We start from the raw sequence: 13,248 nt of genomic DNA, 5'->3' as shown, positions 1-13,248 counted from the left end.
AAACAAAGTGGCTAGAACTTCAGTGTCGCTGGGAATCAAGGATTCTGGCTAAGGCTCAAAAGCCTGTGCTCTGTTTTCAGCCAATTAGAAAATCAAATGAAAGAAATTGAATACTAAGACAGAACAAAAAGGAATCTCCCTTTGATAATCCAGACAGCACCTCCAAGCCTTGGGTGGCAATTAGAAAAGTTGCTCTTCGCTAGCCAGCACTTTTTTGAAATTCCCTCTGCCGATGTGAGCTCTCTGGATGTTTGAACTTCAGATAAACATGAACTGACTGCTCATTTCTAGGATCTCTGGTTTTTCCTGAGATTACAAACCCAAGAAGAGAATCATTTTAGCTCTAGCTCTCAGTCCTGAACTCCAGTTGGGAATAGCATTCAGAGCAGGAACGAAGACTTGGTATCACAATAAACGTGAAACTAAAGGATTCTAGGTCTTTTTGTGTGTGCGTGGTGATCGTAAAATGCCCATTATTCTTCCCCTAGCATTTCCTAACAGGCTAAACCAAAATAACACTGGGAGAAAATTAACGAAATGCACATGCGGTCCACCGAGCTCTCAAACATGACTGGGACATAGAGTTGGCAGATTTTGTATTGTTTCTAATTGTCCTTTTTTAAATGTATATCTTGTAATGGCTAGCGGTTAGTTCTGGTAAAATCATTAAGGCCACTTTATAGACCCTCGTCTTGGGATATACTCAACATTTAGAAATCAGTTCGTTAAGAGAGAGAAAGGGAGGGAGCCAAGGAGAGAACAGAGTGATCTCATGTCTCTGTGAAATCGAGCTCCGCCATAATCTATACTTTGTAGGCAAAGAATTGCATCAAAATAGTCCTAGAAACTCTGGAACTTAAACAGGAAAATGGAAACAATTTTCTCTCTCTATCTACATCCACGTTAGCCACTCATAGCTATCACTTGAATGTTAACTTCTTGAAAAGGATCAGCCCAAGGAAGAATTACTAAATTTCCCCCATTCCCTATCATGTGTCAGCAGGCTCCATGTGCGTATGTGCATGTGTAGAGAGAGGTTTTTCGTTTATCATCAACACGGACTTTCCAGAGGAGAGTAGTGGTCCTCCCCTGCTCTGCCTCCCTCAACACGTTACCTACTTCCTGCTCGTCCCTTGCAGCCTTAAGAGAAGAAACGTCTCCATCTCAAAGGCTAGTTGCCTTATCAGCATCCTCCACCAGCCTCCCTGGTCTTTGCCTCTATCATCAAATGTGCTCTTGTGCCTCTTCCATGGAAAACCCTCCCGCGGCTCGATGTCAGGTGGCGTGGGTTCCAGCCCCTCCTCTTCCAGGCACTGCAGTGCCCTGGCAAGAAGCATCACTTCTCCTCACGCTCTGTTTCACCGTGAGAGTGGCTATGCCCCAGCTTTGCTACTTACTGTCTGCAAATACTGCTTTATTTTCATCCTTTCTCCAACAGCTGAATCTTCCTTACCTCACCACCCACTCTCTCCTTAGACACCAAAAATACAGCACCTTCCACACCACTGAAATTACTCTTCAAGACCATCCAAGCCAAGTTTTTGGCCAAATCAAATAGACTATATGTTGATGCTTAATCCTTGGGACTTTTTGGATACAGCTAACATGACTGAGGAAACTCTTCGTGCAGCATTTTCACTGAACTCCCACTCTGCCTCCTCTTTGCCAGGCCCCCCGTCTACCAGGGGCACTCAGGTTTATCCAGAGCTGGGCAGCCAGCTGTTGGGGTGAGGGCTCGGGGGTTAGACACTGCCCTCCAGCCCCTCTCCCCACCACCAGCATCGTCAGAGCACCCCTCCGCACACCAAATACCTGATAGAAGAGTCATCACTTTGGATGAAAAAACTGCATCTCGCAGGCTCTTGTTTAAAGAGTAAATGCCTTCGTTCACTGACACGTACAATCTAAAGATCAAAATAAATGAACAAACGAAACAGAAACAGACTCATAGCCACAGAGAACAGATTGACGGTTGCCATGTTGGAGGGGGGTTAGGGAACTGGGTGACAAAGGTGAAGGGACTGAGAAGTACAGATTGTAGTTACAGAACAGTCATGGGGGTGAGAAGCTCCACATAGGGAATACAGTCAATAAAACTGTAATAACTAGGTTTGGTGTTAGGTAGGTACTAGAATTATTGGGGGAAATCACTTCATAAATTATTTAAATATCTAACCGCTATGCTGTATACCTAAAATTTAAATAAAATACTACTGAATTTCAACTGTAATTGAAAATTTTTGAAGTAAATCCTATTAAAAGCTAGTGTATCAATTCATCCTCTACTAACACAAAATTAATGGATAATTAAATGTAAGCTCAGGAATCAGAAAGTAGCACACTGAAGAAATGGATTATTAAATGAGTTCATTTTGAAGGAAAGTTAACCCTATTATCTAACTAGAACAAAATAAGGTCATGCCCAAGAAAATAAATATACTCTAATACCTGTAGAAACACTGCCTAATTAAAACAATACAAACATTTCCATCATTGACAACTGGCAAGGTACTGTCCTTCCAAGTCCTCAGAATATGGATTAAAGATGGCAGCTTCAATGACCCCTCCGAGAGCCAAAGCTGGACAAGAAAGAGGATGCTGGGAAAGTTCATTATCAATATCTGGCTATGCGGGTTCTAAGACGGTATGGTGATTTACCATCAGCAATAGGAGAGAGACTATCCTTTTCTACTACATGTTGTGGTGCTTTTGAACTGCCGCCGACCCTGACTGTAACCGGGGAAAATCGGTCCTGGGCTTTGCTGAGGCCGCCAGGTCCTGGTCCTTCTTCCCACAAGCAGCTTCCCTGCGTGTGTGCTCTGTGGGGAACGCTTAAGCCGCATCAGCTGACGAAGCCCTGGAGCCTCCCCCACAACCACCTGACTGCTGTTGTCAATCACTGCGCTTTGCGTGAAGCAACTGAGTGTCTATTTACGGGTGTTCATGCCTTAACTATTATGGCTGCCCAAGATGCTTCTTTTCTGCAGTCTGACCCTACATCAGTGGGTAGAAAATAAATTGTCTCGATACATGTACCTAAAGGTGACTTATTTAGTTCTTCTTTCCACGAAAAAAGACACCTGTCCTCTTATCTCTAAGGCAGGACGCCTTCCAGAACCACAGAGCGGGCGCTCTCCACTGCCGCACAGCAGGGGCAGGCAAACTGGGAGCCACAGGCCAAGCCTGGCCCACAGCCTGTTTTTGTAAATAAAGTTTTATTGGGGACAGCCATGCTCATTCATTTACAATCATCTATTGCTGCTTTCCTGCTTCAATGACAGAGTTGAGTAGTTACAACAGAGACCTTTGCGTCATCAAAGCTAAAGATATTACTTATTTGACCCTTTATAGAAGAAGTGTGACTCTGGCCCTATAACTTCTATGGCAAAATTTTAAATAATTATAATAATGGCCAGTGTTGATCAAACTTTTCAACATTCAATGAACTGTTAAACACATTACATGAATTATATCATTAAATCTGCTGACTATCTCTACAAAGTAAGTATTTCTGGTTTCCTCATTTTAAAAAGGAAGGACCCAAGGCTTACAAAGCTACTGAGGTTCCAGGACTAGGAAGCAGGGGAGGCTGGATTCGAAGCCCTTCACTCTGACTCCAGTGCCCACTCTCTCGACCGGTAAACATTCTTTCCTCCAACACAATAATGATAACTACCATTTGTCAAATGTTTACCATACACCAGGCTCTGCATAGATTGTCTGTAAAGCCCACCACTGCTTGCATTTACATTTTCCAAAGATGGGGAGCAGGAACTCAGGTTGGTCCAATATTTTACCCAAGAGCAGAGGAGCTAAGAGTAGAAGATCCTGTGTTCAAACTCAGACACCGTAGCTCTTTCAGGACACAGGTGACCTCACGGCCAAAAGACAGCACTTGAGACAATAGTCATTAAAAATAATAATTTTATGTTGTATGAAAAGAGAAACAGTGAGCACACCCTTTGACGCGGATGGGAAGAGGCCCACAGGCCTGGCAACGCGCAGATGATTAAGGAATTGCCACCTACTTTGAAGCATCGAACCATCATTTTTAAATCCTAAGGGTTCTCATCATAAGGAGAAAATTGTTTTTCTTTTTTTCTTTCTTAGTTTCTTTTCTTTATGTTGTATCTATATGAGGTGACAGATGTTAGCTGAACCTACCGCGATAATTATTTCACAACATATGTAAATGAAACCATCATGCTGTATGCCTTAAACTTACACCATGATGTATGTCAATTATTTCTCAATAAAACTGGGGAAAATGATGTTTTTCTAATTTTCCATTCTGTCTAGAAAGGCTATGCATCACCACACTTGGGTACTAACCCTCATTTAGTCATGAACTTCCTGTGTGGCGCATGGTGTATCGTTTAACCCTTTCAGATCTCAGTTTCTTTGTTAGGAAAAGGACGAAGTAGTCCTATGTGTGGTCCTAGTAATTCCAAACAACTATCAGAAGGAACCTGTCAGGCTTCTTGTTTAAAACTCCTGCCCTGGGATAATCTCTCATTATGGACCCTCACTGCCTTCCGATCAAGAGAGGGGCTGCCGTCAAGTCAACCCCTCTGGCCGCTCTGTGTTGTAGGGTGGCTCATGAAAGTCAGCGCTTCCCTTTGGAACACCTAGGGGACCAGATGCTCTGACACTTGCTCCTCCTCCATTCATTTTGTTGCCTCTGATTTGGCATATTTCGGCTAATTTATTAAACCGCCAGTAAGATCTAATTTCTGGGGCTCTGATGGGTCAGAGGCAGTAAAATGTACACTAGATGTCATGCGATTTGGTGGAGGTGGTTATTTTCTTTCATCATCATATTTGTTTTTAATGCTGAGGTCACTCCAAAGAGAGGAGCAAGAGATAGCAAGAGGGGTAGACATTGAAGTAAGGGGCTCTCCTCTTTTTTTAGATTTTCCTTATTTATTTTTAGAGAGGGGGAAGGAAGAGAGGGAGAGAAACATTAATGTGAGAGAGAAACATCTATCGGTTGCCTCTTGGATGAGGTCTGACCCAGGCAGGGCCCAACGAGCAACCCAGGTGTGTGCCCTGACCGGCAATCAAACCTTCCGCCTTACGGGACAATGCTCAACCAACTGAGCCGCACTGGTCAGGGCCGTCAAAATGTTTTAGATTACTAGTCTCCATCTGCTAAATGAAAACAGGGAGGTTTATGGCTGGTCATATAAGGTAGGGCTTTCTCAATGGGCTGTTCCACTTATATCTTGCTTCTAATCCTGTTATCTCTCTCTGGAAACAATCAAATTTGAAGGACCAGTGAAGTCACCATATAGATGCATTCATCGCATGAAAAATGGCTTTCCAAGCAAAGGCTGAGCTCTAAGCCCGCCCCTTACAGTTTCAACGGCGTCTCCTCTCAGTCTGGCTCCCTTCGCTTTGACTGATGGGCAAAACCCATGTAAGAAGTACTTCTGTGAGGTTTACTTCTTTAAGTGACTTGGTTTTTAAAAGAAGGAAAGAAAAAAAGGCCATCTCGCCAGTGATCCCTTTAAGCCTTTCTAATTACAAAATTCTTTTTTATGGTGTCACTGACCTAGCCTTAGCAAGAGTTCATCGCAGAAATGTGCTGAAGTGCGTCCCAGCCCTGACAACTGAGGCTGAGCAATGGCCTAAGTATCACGACTCCACATTTTTCTCCCGTCTGGGAGGTTCAGGGACTCATCCTGTGTGAATCATGCCTGCCCTTTGTTTATGCATGAATACAATATTTCAGACGCTGAGACAGGGCACAGACACCAGCCCTTCCTGGAAAAATAAGATCTAGACCCCAAATCAGGGTGAGCACGTGGACTGCCCCCAGCGCCAACTAATTTCCAAATGGAACAAAAGATGCAACACTTAGCAAGCTCTCCAATTCTCCTACTGGACTCTAACCTTTAGCAAGACAAAAATGTCACATACGACACGTCCTAAAATTAACAGCACATTTTGCTTTTCAGCTGATCAGATCAGCTGAGAATGAGGTCAGTCTCTTACCTGCTCAAGATAAGAGGTTGTCATTGTTTGAATCCACTTAACACCACAGACATGAGGCCTCAGAAAACATCTGATAACTTAGAAGCTTGGAATATGGGTCAAAAATAAACCTGCGATAAGCCATGCAGCCTCATCCCCTCACTCTGGATAGAACCACACTTAAAACATCCTGTTCCTGGGTCCCTTAGGAAAATCTCCTCACCAGGCTTTACTTACTCATTTCCTAGATAAGCACTTACAAGGCACTATTCTAGGCACTGGGCATACCCCAAACACAACAGACAAAGTCCCTCTTGTAATCGATCTTACATTCTAGTAAAGGATCCAGGCAATAAACAAATAAACAAGAAAAAATGCATGGCAGTGGTTCATGCTTTTTCAAACACAAAACAGGATAATACAATCCAGAAGGTCTAGACTACTGGAGTTTGCATAGCCAAGAAAGACTCTCTGAGAAGTTGACGTGGGTGCTGAAAACAGAATAAAATGATGACATCCTGGGAGGACCACGGCTGGGGGAGAACGTCCCAGGCACAGGAAATACCTACTTCAAAGGCCCTCAGATGAAAGGGAACTTGAAGTTGTCCAGACGTGGCAAGGGCTTGGCGAGGGGTGGGGGAGGAGGAAAGACACGAGGGAGGAGGGAGCTGAGCAGAGGCCAGATCTCTTAAGGTGCCGAGGATGCGATAGGAGAGCTTCCTTCTAGCCTAAGAATTATGGGCAGCCACGGGAAGTTTTTAACAAAGGGAGTTCTGTGACCTACTTGATTTTTGAAAAGAGTGCTCTCGCTAGTGTGCACAGAACTGTTTCCAGGAGGCGAAACTGGCAGCGGAAAGGCCACTGAGTAGGTGACTGCGGTGGCCCAGGGGGCAGAAGATGGCAACTTTTCCGGGAGGGCGGGGGGTAACTGGTACAAATGGAGAGAAGTAGGAAGTTAGGAGAAATGCCCTGGGGCTATCATGGCAGAATTTGCGGACCGACTGGATGTGGGGAATGAGGGAGTCCAAAATGACGGTCCGGTTTGGGGCTGGCTCCCACACACGGAACCTGTTCGCTGCCTCGGCACCCGAGAGTCTGACATGCCAGCCGAGCGGCACGGGAAGACTGACAGACCGCACTGTACGTGTGAAATGCACCCGGGGAACCCGGCGTAGTTTATCAGCGGCCATCAGAGAAATCACCCCTGTCCTGGCTCTCTCACAAAGCAATGCGGTCACTTGAGGGGGCCTCGGAGCGTGGCTGTGTAAGGGCAGCGTCCCTCGCAGCGGCAGAAGGCCTTCATTTCCTCATTATGTCCCTGTAGCTGGGGGGCACGGGAAAGGGAGAGGGGTCTGGGGATCCTGTGCTTTGTTACAGGGAAGGGACAGTCAGCATCAGGGACATTAGCCATAGCAGCACCCGGGATTGCTCAACAGTGTATGAAAAGAAAAACCAGTCATCTGAATTGAATTCTCAGATGGAGCCGAAGAGGCCAAATTTAATCATCTACCTAAAATTATCGCGCAAGTCAATACTTCCCCCTTCTTGCAAAGGGAAAGAGACTGATTCTTTATTTTTCAGTCAAGCAGGTGGCCGCGAGGCAGCTAACCAGCTGGCTCAAATCTAAATACCTTCACCAAGACAAAAGCCAGTAACATGATTGATTATCTTCTCATTGTAGGAGAAGAAAACCTCCTCCAGCCAATCAGCATGCAGAACTGCTATTGGATTATCACTGAACAAAACTAGACGTGGAGCTGAAGAACAAAGGTACCCAAATCCCAGGCCCCAGTTGGCCGGGGCTTCATCTACCAGCTCAGTTCCACTCACTGCACTAATTTCTAACAGGGCTCCGTTGAGTTTTCTAGTTGTTAAGTCCTGGCTTTCTTTTTAAGACTCGGAATAGGTACCTGCACCAGAATTGGTATAGATCTGCCCTCAGAGAAAAGGCTCTTCCTCCAAACATCTTGGCCGGATAGACTTCTGAGAAGCTCACTGATTCCTCCCACACTCCCTTCTCTCCTCCGGGTGAAAAAAAATGTCTTGTGTACGAGCTGGGAGCCCACAGGTAAGACCCTGACTGACGATGGTTTGTGTGCTGCATCCCAAGCACCTTAAGAGCAGGAAGCAGAATGGTCCCCGCAGGGCATCGCGTCCAAATTTTCTGCACCGGGACCACCAGGCGAGGGGAGTGCCAGGCCGAACTGCCTACGTGACTGGCACTCTGAAATCTCAGTGGGCTTCCTGCCTGCGGGCGTCTACAGTATCTTCTGGTCTCAGGCCCAGGAGGAATGTAAAACTGAAGATTAACAGAGACTCTGTCTTCCTACGCAGTTGAACAACAGTTTCAAATTCCACTCGCTCCTTGAGACTGACCAAGCCCACCAACGCCTCAAATTCCTCATTGCGAAGATGGAAAGGACAAGCCACAACACGAAACACTAGACAGAGAGGCGGAGAGCCGGGGAGGTAACCTCCTCCTGCCTGGAAACCCCACTCAGGGCCAAGATAACTCCCCGTGAAGCACTGGAATAGAACAGGGCCCCTTATTCCTCAGAAAATCGAAGGACATCATCTACTCTTTAGGAATCTTCTCTTTGCTTCTTTGTGATTGCCAGTGTCATGATTTATAATGTTTGCCACCAGCCTTGGGATTTAGTAATTGAGCATTAAAAAAAGAGGTCCTTGAAGACAGGAGCCGTCACAGAGGCAAAAGACGCCAAGCGTCCATGGCCCGAAAGTCCCCTTCCACAGCTCAGAGGTGAAAGGCAAGGCCTTCCTGTCCTGGCACGAGAATCCTTCCTCCCAGTTCAGGAAGGCTCCTTCGCTCCTAAAAACTGAACAGCCAACTTGTCCAAAGGTTTCCCTTATTGACAGACAGAGACGGGACATTGAAGTTTGAGAGAGAGGGACTGAACCATCTCCCTTGCTTCAAGGAAAAGCTGAACTCCTGACGGGGCCCCCGGCCACGAGGGCCGTAACAGAGGCTGAGGGAGGATGCGGGTCATGCTGGGCGAGTGGCCCGCCATCCTGCAGCCTGCAAGCGCCTGCCTGATCATTAAAGGCGCTGGGGTTCAGGAGAGGGCAGGGGAGCCAGGGCACAGCGCGGCCCCTCTCCCCACCAGCAGGATTAGGGAGCCGGCGGGAGGCCCTCCGCTGCCCTGCCTCTGTGGCCATTCTCGGCTGTGCTCTTGCACAGAAGCACAAATACATCTCAGGAGAAACATAACAGCAGTTGGCCGAAGAGGAACACTACTTCCCAAGGAGCCTGAGGAGCCTCAGCTCCGTCCTAGGGGTCCCTGCAGAGCCCGCCTCCCGCCACCCCTGCCCTCTCCCTGCAGCGCAGTGGCACTGTCACATTCAAGAGACTAGTGGACATTTTTAATGGGCCCCCCCTCCCGAGGGCGATCGAAGTTCAGTGACGGTTCTAGCTCCAGGAAAGGAAAAGTAGAGAAAAATTTTTCTGTGGTTCTTTTCCTCAATGGTATTCTTTATATTCAGTGGTTTTATTTTTTAAAAGGTAAAGAGAAAGAAAGGAGGGAGGGAGGGCGAAATGTCAGAGAACACTTTGAAAATAAAAAAGGAGCATCGAGCCCAGCGGCCGCCCGTGAGCGCCGCCGCGTGGAGGGCGAGGGAACTGACTGTAGAGGGGTCACTGGGAAGGGAGGGAGGGTTGCTCTCAGAAGTGCTTTCCCACAACACCGTTCTCCGTCTCCCCCGGGGATTCTGAGGCTGAATTACACTAACAATTTGGAAAGATGTCCTAACTGTGTTCAGTGAAAAATGCAAGAAGCAGGGAGTCCTTTAGTAAGATCCCGTTTCTGTGAAAGATGCAGCCACAAAGATGGGCCACACTCGCGCATGTCCATAAATGCCTAGAATAACGTGGAAAGATACGCAGCGGATGTAGACAGCGGCTCTCTCTAAGGGATGGTGTTCCGGAGCGCTTCCACTCTCGAATCACACGGATGGGGAAAGTTCAGCTTATTCATCAGTAAGTGCGACCCCCTAACCAGACTCCCAAAACCCCTTACAGGCACCCTGGTGCGAGTTGCACACAACAGAACAAGAAAAAATGTTGTCAATCCTCGACTTTTAAGAAAAAACACTCATAGACATGGACAGCAGTGTGGTGACAGCGGGGTGGTGGTGGAAGGAGGCATGGGGGCTGGGGGGAAAAATAACTAAATAATATTTTTGTTTTCTGCCCCAAATCTAGGGCAGGAAGGTTCTGCCCTGCACAGACAGAGCTGAAGTCCAAGGCTGAGCAACACTGGGAGAGAGGACCACAGGGAGCAGGGAGAAGACATGGCGGGGGCACCGCCAAGGACAGCAGAGGCCGTAAGCCCCGCAGGAGAAAGCCCGGCCCAGTCCGGGGAGCTGCAGGAAGCCACAAGGGGCTGCGGTGCCTTCTCTTTGCTGCACAGTGAGGAGTCGCCACGGCCCAGGGCGGCGTCCCCCCGCCCCCGCGATGTCCAGCCAGCACTGCCCCCCACCGGCCTTCGGACCTGCCTCCCACGGGAAGCTCCCGGAATCCCGTCCGACACCACCAGACATTCATGAGCTGCCACCGGGCCCCAAATCAGGTGAGACGTCAGCTCCAGAGGGTGTTTACAGGGCGGAAACAAAGCCCTGCCCTGGGCCAAGGTGGAACCAGTTTGAAATCACTGAGCCAAACAGCAGAGGAAACATACTGCCTCTGATATAGGCACATTTTATAATGTTTTGGGGATTTGCCACACACAGGTACTACTTTTGTGAGGGGAAACGCATTTTGGAAGAACCCAGTATGACTCAACACTCACTACTTATCAAATCTGAACTCTACATTGGCTCTTAAGTCCTTCCCTCTGTCAGCTTCCAATTACTACTCTGAGGACACGTGTCCCCACCTGTAGGTAGGTACACAGCAAGCATGTGCACAGCTGTGCAGGTGGGGGAGGCACGCATGACTCCTGGAGTCCCCCCTTCTTTCCAATTGCACGCGAGGCTCTGCCTGCACTGCCTTCTCCCCGCCATCTCTCTCAGTCCTTTGTGAATAAACGCTGATTGAACGTCTTTGCTTTGGGAGCAACGGCCTTGTTTTACAATTACTTGACCGGCCTACGTTGGTTCTGCACAACTTGAACTGGGGAAGGGTCCTCAGTAACGATGGTGTCACACACAGCGCAGCACGCAGCTTACCCACAGTGTGCCCCCTGCTTCTGACACCGACTGCAGGCCAACTGCTCCTGTACCAAACATCGTCACCCACCAGTAATCCCAGAATCCAAACACTGTTTCCTGCAGGTACCTTTTCAATTGGGAAAGAGTCTTTTAATATTTCCTGGCAGCAGCTATCATAAGACTATTATCAGATTAGCAAAGAACAGGGGTGCTAACAAGTGGTGTTTGCACAGAATTTTATCATCGACAGAGACCTCTTTACGCTTGGTTTTTACTTACAAAATCTCACTCGGTCCTCAAGAAATGGGTTATTAGAATGAGGTTCCTTCTGCCTCTATGTCAACTGAGGTGCTGGGGGGGGGAATTGGTTTTTGATACCAAGATGACTGAGACAGACCTCTCTCAGCAGACTTGCAGAGATGGCCCTGGCCCCCTCCCCTGACCCTTGTTCCCCCTAGTCTGATAAAAATGTGAAAACAGGGCAGAGAGGAGAAAGAAGTTCTGTGAGGTGTTTTGATGAGAACGTCTTTAAAGAGATAACTGCAGAGAACACTCTCCTTCTACGAGGCCTGGGAGTCCCCAACCCCCTGTGGAATAAGGAGGCGGGGGGTGTCCCCGAGCAGTAGAGGGGCTCCTGGAGCGACAAAGAGAGGTGTTTCCTGCAGCTGTACCCTGACATTCGGACTAGAGTAACTCTCGGGAGAAAGAGACGCTGAACGTGAGCACCCAGGTGTGCACGGCATCCCGTCGGCCTTGTGAGGCTGACGGCCCACGGGGGTCCGCGGGAGGGGAGCGTGGCTGCACAGGAGCTGGAGGCCAGGTCTGCCTGCCTCCAGGCTGCGGCGCGGCCTCAGCAGCTGGGCAGGAGGCAGAGGTTTCTAGTCTTCCTGTGGTCCCAGCCCGGCTTCTGTGGCCCAGGCCTTCGGTGGCAGATGATACATCCCCCAGCCTTGACCTGTGGCTCCACATCCCGGAGTGGGTGCAGCCCAAGGAGGCAGAATCACTAAAACTGGATGTAAACAGTGGCTTTCTCTAAGCGACAGTGTTACAGAGCACTTTCACTCTTAAATGACACGTATGGGGACAATTTAGATTATTAATGAGTATGTTCGTCCCCCATAACCAGACTCACAAAACCCTTTACAGGTACCCTGGTGTGAGTCATCTTGGAAGGAAAGAAAAAAGACCTCTGTCCTTACCTGGTGGGGAGGGCAGGGTCGGGGTGGGGTCAGGGAAGGCAGGGCTTGCAGGCAAGAAGTCGTTTGAAATATCAAAGAGCAACTCAAAGCCTGAAAGACATCCACCTGCTTCCAAAATTACTCTATTTCTGGAAATAAAGTGTGACACCAAGGCATGCAAAAGCGTGTCCACGGGAGAAGAAACCCTTCTCTCACCTCCCTGCGCGCATCTGCTCTGTGTGTCTCAGGGTCTAACTGTGCATATGGGCCTCGTTGTGCGCAGCATCCCTTTTACAAATGGCCACATGGGCCTGAGCTAAATATGGGATGACGACTCAGCTTTATGGAAACCAGTAAAATGCCGTCCAGCTCTGGAGAAGAAAACCACTGACATAGATGCCTCTTACTTCTGATGCTCAGTAATGAAACAACACACCTGTTAAACATAACTGTGCCGCATGCCTCTTGGAGACTCTGGGTTTGGTTTCTTTGAAAGGCAGCAAGGATTAGTCCCCCTCTTTGTAATGCAGGTGATTTTTATCCTGCTTTTTCCTAACCCTCACCCTCACCCATTCGTTTGCAAGGTCTCCGGGTAAATAAACGTCTGCCTCGGGAAGGGTCCATCTGAAATAAGCAGACTTCAGAATGTGACAGCTACAAAAATGCAGAAATTAACATGTTTTCTCTGAGCAGGGGCCACGGCCAGACCTTTGTACCACTCCTTCCTCAAGTTAGTAGACTGAGGACCCACTGTGTGCCCGGCACGAGGCCAAGTGCTGGGCAGAAGAGAGTGGAAGGGCACACGGGTTCTGCCCTCCCGATCCTACCCTCTGTTCCACTGTGTCCATGTGGAAAACAAGCTGGGAATCTACGACAGGTGGAGATTTCAAAGGAACTGAAACTCAACACCAGGAGGTCCTGCCCTGGC

General features: G+C 48.2%; 1 non-coding gene across 1 annotated transcript; it reads left to right on the top strand.

The window, feature by feature from the left end:
- The first annotated feature begins 3,927 nt into the window (after nucleotides 1-3,927).
- LOC129062857 (U6atac minor spliceosomal RNA) lies at nucleotides 3,928-4,054 on the top strand. The gene has a single exon (XR_008528318.1). It is a non-coding gene; the product is annotated as a U6atac minor spliceosomal RNA (small nuclear RNA).
- The last annotated feature ends 9,194 nt before the right edge of the window (nucleotides 4,055-13,248 follow it).

The sequence above is a fragment of the Pteronotus mesoamericanus genome, unplaced genomic scaffold, assembly GCF_021234165.1.
Source record: "Pteronotus mesoamericanus isolate MK-2021 breed Mesoamerican mustached bat unplaced genomic scaffold, CSHL_Meso_final contig_163, whole genome shotgun sequence".
NCBI lineage: Eukaryota > Metazoa > Chordata > Mammalia > Chiroptera > Mormoopidae > Pteronotus > Pteronotus mesoamericanus.
This window is presented reverse-complemented; position numbering and strand designations above follow the sequence as displayed.